This window comes from Rattus norvegicus, chromosome 1 (genome assembly GCF_036323735.1).
Source record: "Rattus norvegicus strain BN/NHsdMcwi chromosome 1, GRCr8, whole genome shotgun sequence".
NCBI classification, from domain to species: domain Eukaryota; kingdom Metazoa; phylum Chordata; class Mammalia; order Rodentia; family Muridae; genus Rattus; species Rattus norvegicus.
Genome location: NC_086019.1, coordinates 123705769 through 123716989, shown reverse-complemented (window position 1 = coordinate 123716989; position 11221 = coordinate 123705769). Strand labels below are relative to the sequence as shown.

Genomic DNA, 11221 nt, shown 5'->3' with positions numbered 1-11221 from the left:
TGTGGTTTCATCAAAAATAGAAAAAGACAGTGTTGTTTTAAACTAAAAATAAACTGCTCATAGAATTTGTTCTTTATTATTTTCATAGAAGTCATCTAATTAGAAATAGCATTGCGATTCTAGATTCTGCATCACTTATCAAAATGCATTCAAAATTTCTTGGTCTATTATTGTGGAGAACTAAAATTATTTTTTCAGATATTGAAGATTTATCCAATATTTAATCTGTAAAAAGTCATTGGACAATTTTACCCCAAACATTTAGAAGTATTTTTTTTGTACTACACATAGCACAGGATCTCTGTATTGATGAAGCACAATTAAACTTTATTACAGTTTCATGCCATGAGATATCTGATGAAAAGTTTTACATATTAACTGAGTCCCACTTCATTTTGTAAATTAGCTACATAGAATAATATTGACAGACTATTTCAACCATGAATTAAAAAATATTTGTCCTACACTGAAGGGAAAAGTGGACAGCCTAAATTCTGACTCTGAATGAACCAAATGAAAGACCCTTGGTTGTTTTGAAAAAAAAAAAAAAACCTTAAATTACCTAATAATTGCAGTTGTCAAATGGCCTAATTTTTCAGGATTGACATTTCTTGGACTGTGGTTTCTGACCTCTTTGGAAGTTCGATATCAGATATAATGCACATCAGATACATTATGATTCAAATATTTACAAAGTAGTGACACAATATTTTCATGGTTGTGAGTCACTGTAACATGAAGATTTATATTGATTCCCAAAAGCATTAGGAAGTTCAAAAAATATTATCTTAGATGTTAGATGATTATAACTTCAAGTTTTAATAATCAGGGAGAGTTTCATATGTGTGTGTGAATAAATTACGAATATTTTTATTATGAATCTGTAGTTTTGGATTTATGGAAAAGTTCCTGTGCCTCCTGTCAGGAACCACTTAGTAATTTAGCATCTGTATATTGTGACAGAATGTTTTCTTCTAAATGAAAATTAATTTTTTGACTTACATACCTGTGGATTGCGATTTGAGTTTCTTTTGAAGAAACTTTTCTTGAAGTTATTGTAACATTTTCTAAAAAAAATATTATTTCCCAGTGAACACACCATAGGGTCAAACTTTTAAACTAACAAATGGTCCTAAATGGAGACCTGTTTCAGGACAACTACACAGATCTCAACCTGAAATCCTGAACAGAGAACAAAATGGTGATTTCATGGTTAAATATTTGAGTTTTAAAATTGGACATTCCTAGTAACTATACTCTTTTAAAACACAGCGGCGGCGGCGGCGGCAGCGGCAGCGGCAGCGGCAGCAGCAGCAGCAGCGGCAGCAGCAACAGCAGGAGCAGCAGCAGCTGCAGCAGCAGCAGCAGCAGCTGCAGCTGCAGCAACAATGCCAGCAGCTGCAGCAACAATGCCAGCAGCTGCAGCAACAATGCCAGCAGCTGCAGTGTCAGCAGCAGCAGTGCCAGCAGCAGCAATGCCCACAAGAACAACAGCAGCAGCAGCAGCAGCAGCAGCAGCAGCAGCAGCAGCAGCAGCAGCAGCAGCAACAGCAGCAGCAACCGCGGAATAGGAGGAAAGTCAGAAGGAGCCGGAGGAGCAGGAAGAGCAAGAGAACCAAGAGGTCCAGGAGAACCAGGAACACCAGGAGGAGGAGGAAACGAAATAATGAGTGATTGTGTGTACCTATATGGGAAGAGTTTGCTGGGGTAGTGAAGTTGGTAAATATAGTACTGAAACGCAAAATTCTAATAAAATAAGTGAAAGATATCTCAAAGCCTTCAATGTCCTTCAAACACCATATACAGTATATGTAGTAAATTACTAAATCTACATTTTTTGATCTATTGATTATTTGAACATTATTTCAAAAATTTTCTTCTCGACTTAGTAATATGGCTCTTAGAATCATAAAGCCTATGTTAAAGACTGTTTATATTTATACTTTTATATGACTTAACATGTTGATTTTTTATTTTTTTATTTGTTGTATAGCTCTTTGGAGAAATGTGCACTCGAAGAATTGCTCACGTAGGTAAGAGCTTATTTTTTTTTTTTACATTTACTGTAGGTTTGCATGTGATATACCTAGTGTGGTAATTTCTTTTCCTTTCTATTAATATATATTATTTTATGGTTTCAGGTGATTACACTAGTAATAGTGAGATCATAATTTTCTTTTATTGCATTGACTGTAAGTACTCTCTGGATGTACAGTGTATGAGAGAGAATGAAAAAAACTGAGTCAGCATAGAAAAACTGTGCTAAGTGCACCACATTTTCTGTGGGATACATGAAAGCTAACTGCTCCCGTGTTCAGGATTTTCTCCCCATGCCCTAGCTCTCTTAAGAAAACATTGTTAATCAAAATTGAGCTTTCTATTTTTCCCATACTAAAGATTGTAATGTCCTATTCATATTACAATGGTATTTAATTGTGCTAATTGGAATATATTTTTCAACCATTAGTTCTGTGGCTACACATATTATTACCAATTATTGTTTTACTTAAGGCAATAAAAGTAGCTTACAAGATATTTTCAATTTGAAAAATTGTTCTAAGTTTAGGTTTATTTTTATAGCAACAATTTTGAATTAATTATTTTACTATCTGCACTGGAAATCCAATTTGTATTTGTTATTAATATCAATATATTTATATATTTATATTTTATTTACTCATAAATGGTATATATATATATATACACACACACATACATACATATAATCTTTGTTGGGAGCATGTGTATGCAAAGATTACTCATGTTGGTATGAGAATATTTTTACATTTATAAGTGATTTACAATTTATATAACTAGTCATAATTTTTCACATATATATATATACATATATATATATATATATATATATATATATATATATACATACACGCACACACAACCACTTACACATACACATACTATTCCCCATATATAGTTCATCATAGAACTGTTCTTGTTGTTATCTTAGTTTTTAGCATTTTATTTTATTTTAACTTGTATATGTGCTTAAAACTAGAATTTGACTTAGTCTATAATAGAAATGCATTTGAGCAGAAGGACTTAGGTTTGGATAATCGATTCTTCATACATACAAAAAAGCAAAAATCCCAGTATAGGCTTGCTAGTATTTATGGTTAGTGGTGTAAGATAATAGTGATCTAAATTTAATGATATGTTCTGCCCCAAAATATACTGGAGCAGTTAAATGGAAAGACATGTAATCTTGACCACTTTACACTACATACCTGTGTTCACACCTCACATGTATGCACAACTGAACAGTTATATGCACATATAATTGCCCTCTATGATTTGAATTATATTTTTTTGGAAAAGTACTACTATGTTGCTTAGGACATAGCACTCCATTTATAGTTTGGGCTGGCTTCAAACTTAAAAAAATCTATATGATTTTAGCCCTCTCTGTACTAGGAGTTAAAAGACACAGATCACTATATTGGCTTAATTGCAGGTTTGTGAGGAGTAAATTTTATTCCATTGAAGTATATATTTAAACATATAACAATAGAGACAATCATAGTCATAAATATTATTTTTAAAACAATATTTTAATAGATTGGATTTTTCCTTCTCCTGCTCCATATTTGACTGTTCAACATCCTATACCTCTTCTCCAGTACCCATGAGGATGTTCCCACCCTCCACCAAGCCCACACTCCTTGAGCCTCCAGTCTCTTGAGGTTTAGATGAATCTTCTTTGGCTTTACCAAGACCCAGCAGTCCTATGCTGTATATGTGTTGGGGGCCTCATATCAGCTGGTAGATGCTGCCTGGTTTGTGTTCCAGTATCTGAGAGATTTCAGCAGCCAAGGTTAATTGAGACTACCTGTCCTACAAGGATTACCCACTTCCTAAATTATTTCCTAATTCAACCACAGGGATCACCATCTTCTGTCCATTGGTTGGGTGTAAATATCTGCACCTGACTTTTTCAGCTGCTGGTTAGGTCTTCCAGAGGGCAGACATGATAGACCTCTGTTTCAAAGCACACCATATCATCAGTATTAGTGTCAGGCCTTGAGGTCTTCCCCTGAGCTGCAATCCAATTTTTGCCTTTACTGAACCTCCGTTTTCCTGGGCTTGTCACCATTTTGTCCTTGCAATTCTTTCAGACAGGAACAATTATGACTCAGAGTTTTTGACTGTGTGATGGCCACCACATCCCTCATTGACAATCCCTGATTGTCTTTCTGCTTGAGGTTCACTCTGAAAGTTCCCTCTCCCCATCTTAGAACACTTCATCTAAGGTCCCTCCCTTTAAGTTCTGTGTTTCACCTCCCAGGACTCTGGTTCTTTTTGGAGGCATCCTCAACTTCCTACCTCCTGAGGTTGCCTGTTTCCATTCTTTCTACTGGCCCTTATATTTTCAGTCCTTTTTCCCCAGCTAATATTGATCATGTCCTGCTTTTCCCTCCTTGTCTCACTTTTCACCCAGACCCTCTCTCCCTCCAACCCGTGACTGCTTTTTTTATCCATCCCAAGTGGAATTGATGTGACCTCACTTAGGCCCCTTACTTTTTAAACTTTTAGAATTCTGTGGATTGTATCATGAAAATTCTATCCATTTATGGATAATATCCACTTAATAGTGAGTACATACCATGCAAGTCCCTTTGGGTTTGAGTAACCTCACTCAGGATGATATTTATAGTTCCATCCTTTTGACATAAAACTAATGCTGTCTTCTTTCTTAATAGCTGAGAAGCATTCCATTGTGTAAATGAACTGCATTTTCTGCATCCATTTTTTGTGGGACATCTGTGTTGTTTCCAGCTTCTGGCTATCACAAACAAGGCCACTGTGAAAAGAGTATAACATGTGCCTCCATGGTATGGTGGGATACCTTTTGGGTTTACGATGAATGTTAAGGCAAATTTATTTCCAATTTTCTGAGAAAACTTCAGATTAATTTTCACAGTCGTTGCACAGTTTGCAGTCCCAGAAGCAATTGAGAAATTTCCCAGTTTCTTGACATCTTCCCCAACACACACTCTCATTTGGGCTTTGGATTTCAGCCATTTTGATTGGTGTATGGTGGAATTTCAGTGTCCTTTTGATTTGCATTTCCCTGATCACTAAGGACATTGAACTTTCCTTTAAGTGCTTCTCAGCTATTCTAGACTCCTCTGTTCAGAATTGTTTGTTTAATTCTGTACCCTGTTTAATATTGGTTTGTTCAGTTCTAATGGACTTGGACTTGAACTTTGGGCAAAGTCACAAATATGGATCTAATTTCACTTTTCTACATATTGACTGCCAATTATACCAGAACCATTTATTTGAGATGCTTTCTTTCTTTTTTGCATTGCACAGTTTTAGAGAATACCCTAGTTATAATTATTTTAAATAAAGAAAGTACATATCAAGCTCACAATTCAATTGTGATTTCAGGAAGATCTTTCAAAGTTGACTATCATGGATTTCCTAATGAAATTTATATTGTCTGGCTATAAAATCAAGAATACATTAGCTGTGCTTTGGAGGAGTATAGTCTTAAGCTCTAAATAGCTTTTTGATTTGGGGCATAGTAACAATACTAAGATTCTAGTGAATTTATCAGAATATTTAAGGTGTATGCAGTTATTTTCAATAGTTTTAAAAATGTGTTTTGGTCATCTTTACATTATAAGAATTTATTCTATTAACAATTTTGTAAGCTTACAGAGATTTCATAATGAAATCATTTATGATGAATTACTAATGTTATGCCAAGTAGTTTGCTGAATTTGACCTACTTTAAAGACTAATGTAAGTCAACTTACAGCTTTCAGTACTGAAAAATAGTTTTTGTACAAGAGAATTATAATCCAATCTCTGGTATATGAGTGAAGGTGGAACATGAAATTAAGTGTATTTGCTATTTCAATAGTAGAGGGATTTACATGGGTTATCAGTACAAGAGTCAGATCATCAAAAGCATTACACACTCTTCTAACATACTACATAAAATAATACAACTATAGTTATAGATATAGATATCAGGGAAAAATTTAAAAATCTTAAGCTTTTAGAACAAGGCAACTTCACATGAAAGCAAAAGAAAATTTAAAAAAATCTAAATGTGCTATTTGCTATTAGGTCAGATGTAGTTATCTATATACTATGTCAATGGCTAAGATTTTGGGTTTTTATTGTATTTATTCATAAACTATTTGGAAACATTTCATTAAATGGTTGATTTTTTTAAAGATTATGACATTCCCCTGCTCTTTAAGGTGTCATAAGTTACATTTCATGTAAGAAATCCACATTGTTTTTTCAATTTTGATTTTATTATTCATCTTACATCCTGATGATAGTTGCATCCTTCCTCCATTCTTACTCTTACCCTTAAATATCACTCTCCTCCCACCATCTGTTCATTTTGTTAAGAGAAGCAGTTTCCCTTGGCTACCACCTCACCCTGCAGCATCCAGTCCCAATAGGTCTAGCCATTTTTTCAACTGCTGCATAAGCTGCATGTCCAGGTAGAATACAGGGATCTAGTGGCTAGGAACAAAGATCCACACAGCTCCCACTCTACTTCTTAGGGTTCCCATATGAAGTCAAAGCTTATATTTGTTACAAATGCATAGGATTCTGGATCCAGGGAGTGCAGATTCCCTGGTTAGTAGCTCAGGTTCTGAGTCCCCATAATCCCATGTTAGTTAAATTATGGGTCTTCACTTGGTTCCTCGACATGTCTGTCTTCCTCACTTTAATCTCCAACTCTTCCACAAGACTGCCTGAATGCTGTACTAGATGTTTGACTGTGGGTTTCTGTGTTGGTCTTCATTGGATGCTGGATGAATACTCATAGGACACAATTGTGCTAGTTTTCTGTCTGAAAGCATAGCCAAATATCATTAACAATGTCAGAGTGTCACTTTCACATGAAATATGACTCAATTTAGGGAAGTCATTAGATGGCTATTCCCTCCTTCTTTGCTCCACCTTCATCACAACATAATTTGTAGGCAACGTATTTTTTTGTTGTTGAAGGTTTTGAGGGTGAATTGATGCCACTCTCCTTCTTCTAGAAGTCCTGCTTTGCTACAGGAGGTGATCAATTCAGTCTCTATGTCACCCTCTGGTAGAAAACTCAGCTAATATCACCTGCCTTTACTTCCTGTACCCTATGACATCCCAGTCTTCCAACTAGTTACCACAAATGCCCCTCCATCTATTTCCATTCTCATTTCCAGCATTCTCTCACCCTCCCTCTTACCAAATCCGACCACCATCCCTAGTCCCCTCATCACCTACACTTCTACCCAGTTTTCTCTCTCCATCCACCTCTTATGACTATTTAGTTATGAGTGAGAATTTCTCACCTGGCCTTAGGATTTCCATGTTCCCCACTTCTTTGATTCTATGGATTGTACCACATTTCTCCTGAATTTTATGGCTAATGTCTGCTCATAAATGTATACATACCATATGGCATTCTGGCTCTTCATTGCTCTACTAGGGCTGTTATTTTAAAGTTCTATTCATTCTTGTAGAAGTTTCACAGTGTCTGTGTTTTTAGTAGTTGAATGCACTGCCATTGTTTAGATGGACCATATTTTCTTTATCCATTCTTCAGTTGAGGGACTACTAAGTTTTTTTTCCACTTTCTGGATATTATAAGCAAAGGTTCTATGAATAGAGGTGAGAAGTGTCCATGTAGCATAGGATGTCATCTTTTGCCCAGGAGTGCTATAGCTGGTTCTTGGGTAGAACTACTTCCATTTCCTGAGAGACTGTCAAATTGATGTACAAAGTAGTGGTATAAGCTGGCACTCAAAACAAAAATGGGGGAATATTTTTTCTTTATCTACATCCTTGCCACTATTTGCTATCACATGAGTTTTTCATCTTAGGCTTTTTGACAGATATATATGATTGAATTTCAGGGTCGTTTTTATTTGCATTTCCATGATGAATGAGGATGTTGAACATGTCTTTAATCTGTACATCTTTCTTACAAAAGCTCTGAGAACTTATTTTAAATATGACTATGAAATATTTATCTATATATACTTTTGTTTTTATTTAAAGTATACATATGTTGCAGTTATACCAGTGTTGTTTTTTTTTTTTTTTTTTTGGTTCTTTTTTTCGGAGCTGGGGACCGAACCCAGGGCCTTGCGCTTCCTAGGCAAGCGCTCTACCACTGAGCTAAATCCCCAACCCCTACCAGTGTTGTTTTTAATGCATATTATTTATGTCTGATACAGAGTCTCACTGTGCTGTCATCTGAGAATTCAAGCTCATTACTGAAACCATGCTTCCTGTCAGCATCACGAGAAGATCACGACAGAATCAGAGCACCATGCTTAGCTAGTGGTATTGTAAAATCTCCTCATTAATGTTTTTAATTTTTGCTTTCTTGTGTATAAAATTGAATTGAAATTGTATGTGTTCTCATTTACTACATGTTTGCTTAAACCATCTTTAAATATACCCATATTTCTATTACTTGCCACATTTTTTTAATTTACAGCAAGATATTTAAGCAGTGGCATATATTTTGAATATTATATTTTTCATTATTTAAAATAATATTTTAATTCAACATTTGATTAAATTATACCACTCCCCCAAGCTCTTCAGATCCACTTCCATTTTCTACCCAACTTGAAGCTGTTTGGCAAAAAAGATACAAAAATCTAATCAAAACACAGCCCTTAAAAATCAAGAAAGTAAAACCATATTCAAAACACATAATCAAAAAACTATCAAGCAAACGACAAAAACAAACAACAAAAGTAATGAAGCAAACTGTAACCATGTAAAAACACACTTTAAAGCTCAGAAAACCGTGGAATCAATTTATTTGTTGATAAGCTACTGCTGAACCTATGGCCTGTCCTAGTTAATGTACCTAGCTTTACTCTTTTTGGAAAACTAAATTTGTCTCTGTAATAGGTTATATGTGAGAGTTCAGTTGTTAAATTTTCACATTATCATCATTTTATCTTTTTATTTATTCAACCATTCACCAATTCCTTTATAAAATATAATAAAATTAAATATAATAAAATGAAAAAAAATATCAATAGTATTAATATGCTAGTCAGTACTTTCACAGAGTTACTACTTGCCTCAATGTAACTGTATTTTAATGTTTACTGGGTCCCCAAAACCTGTTTGCAGAAGAGGACCTATAAGTAGTTTCTGGGAAGAAGTCCCCAGGTAATTGTAATTGGTAAAATAAAGATGCTAGCAGCAATTAGTTGGGAACATGAGACAGCTGTAGGATTTAAAGTTATCAGGTTTAAAAATCATGAGGAAGAGGAAGTATTGAGAGATATAATGCCAGAGAACGAGTGTGCACGGGAGAAAACAGAGCCACCATGTAAAGGGACCAGGAGAACATGGCCCATAGGACTGCACAATAAAGTCAGGAGCAGCCAAAACAGAACAAAGAAATTAGAAATTAGTAACTCAGAGGTATCCGTGGGAGGTAGATTCTAAGAGCTTAGTGGTTAGGCAGTTGCTTAGTTTTGTGTTGATTAAGTCATATTAACTATAAAGGCTTTGTGCGTTTCATTTGGGAAAATAAACCATTGAAGAAGGTAGTTACCAGTGAGAAATTAATCTCAAAATTAATGCTACAACTATGATCATGGCATTGGGAAAGAGAAATCAACATAAAGACATGAGCCCATGACAAGGAACAACAATCAGAGACACACTTATTTGTTCAATTGGACATCCCATTAACTCCCATGATGGGAGGTCATACTATATGTGAGAAGTACCTAGTATATTACCAAAGACCTTGGAATGTAACACTATAGGTTCTAGGTGGGCATTGACTTGACATCTCCATTTTAATGAAATTTCAAATTACTGTTGGCAATGGGATCTTGCTGTCAGTTTGGGCAGAGGATATTATAGTTTTGGCAACAACTTTGCTTGTTTGGAAATTTCTGTTCTATTTATGACAGCTCTTTTGGCCCATAACTCAATTAAATGTAAACCATTGCAAGTACTGGAAGCTTTGTTTGGTGACAAGTGGTGACCATTTTAGACTCATTATTTGGTGATTTCATTTGGATCACACATATATACACATACATACATACATACATACATACATACATACATACACACACACGCAGAGAGAGAGAAAGAAAGAGAAAGAGAGACAGACAGACACACAGAGAGACACACTACATACATACATACATACATAATTTATAACATTTTTATTATGTTTTTCTATTACCCTTCCATTACTGCTCTAGTGTACTCTTATTTTTATCTATTCCTCTTGTATTTCCTGTATTCCTTTCCACAATCCACTCCCCTTATCCTAGCTATTTCTGCCTGTTTTCTCTTTCACAATTTCCTTTCTTCTTTCATCCCACTCTTGATTCCAGCCCCATTCTCAATTTGTTAGTTTTTTCTTGTCTCTTACTTATGTCAGAGTATGCTTTTGCAAACTTGTAGATTATCCAATATTTAAGAAAAAAGCCGAGTATTTACATTACCTGATGTCTATGCTGAACACAGTATCTGGTAAAATGTCCAATGGAAGTGACAACAATGTATATCACATGGTATATTTTTAGAGGAAGATATACTGAGGTATTTAGAATCTGTGTATAATAGCTTTCCACTAATTTGTATGGAATTTCATTTTGTAACTATTATTTGAATTATTTTCAGACCACAAAAGTAACAAACGTTTTTATTTTCTTTTACTGAACATTGAAATGATCATGTAGTACTTTGCCATTTCTTGTTTTAATGTAGTAGTACTTTGTATGATCTATTTATAAATGTTAAGGTATTAGTATATATTTAGGGCACATTCACAATTTAGCATTATAAAATATATTGTGTTGTATGGTTTGGATTGTATTTGTTTGTATATAAATTCATTTTGTATTATTATTTGATTTTTTCTTATAATGTGTCTTATTATTGTCTTTCCACTTTTCCAAGTAATCCCAGATCTTTCTGTCTCCCTATCAATAAAATTTCATGCACGCTTGCTTGTGTACAAGGTATCTATCTGTGTTTGTCTTATTCCCTCAAAAATAAAAACAGAACCAGAAAAAAAAATTACCAAATTAAACACCCAACAAATCAAGTAAGTACAAAAATAAAATGATTCAAATACCCACAAGAGATCATTGAAACAAAAGGGGAACTGTTTTCAGTGTTCCCATCCTTGGGTCCTGCCCTCAAATATGGTTGATATAACCAGTAGCACTCCATTGGG

The 11221-nt window shown here is 34.7% G+C and overlaps 1 long non-coding RNA gene across 1 annotated transcript; it reads left to right on the top strand.

Annotated features, from left to right (window-relative positions):
• The first annotated feature begins 1991 nt into the window (after window positions 1-1991).
• LOC102555470 (uncharacterized) lies at window positions 1992-11006 on the top strand. Its single transcript, XR_350393.4, has 2 exons — window positions 1992-2033; window positions 8223-11006. It is a non-coding gene; the product is annotated as an uncharacterized LOC102555470 (long non-coding RNA).
• Window positions 11007-11221: the final 215 nt, after the last annotated feature.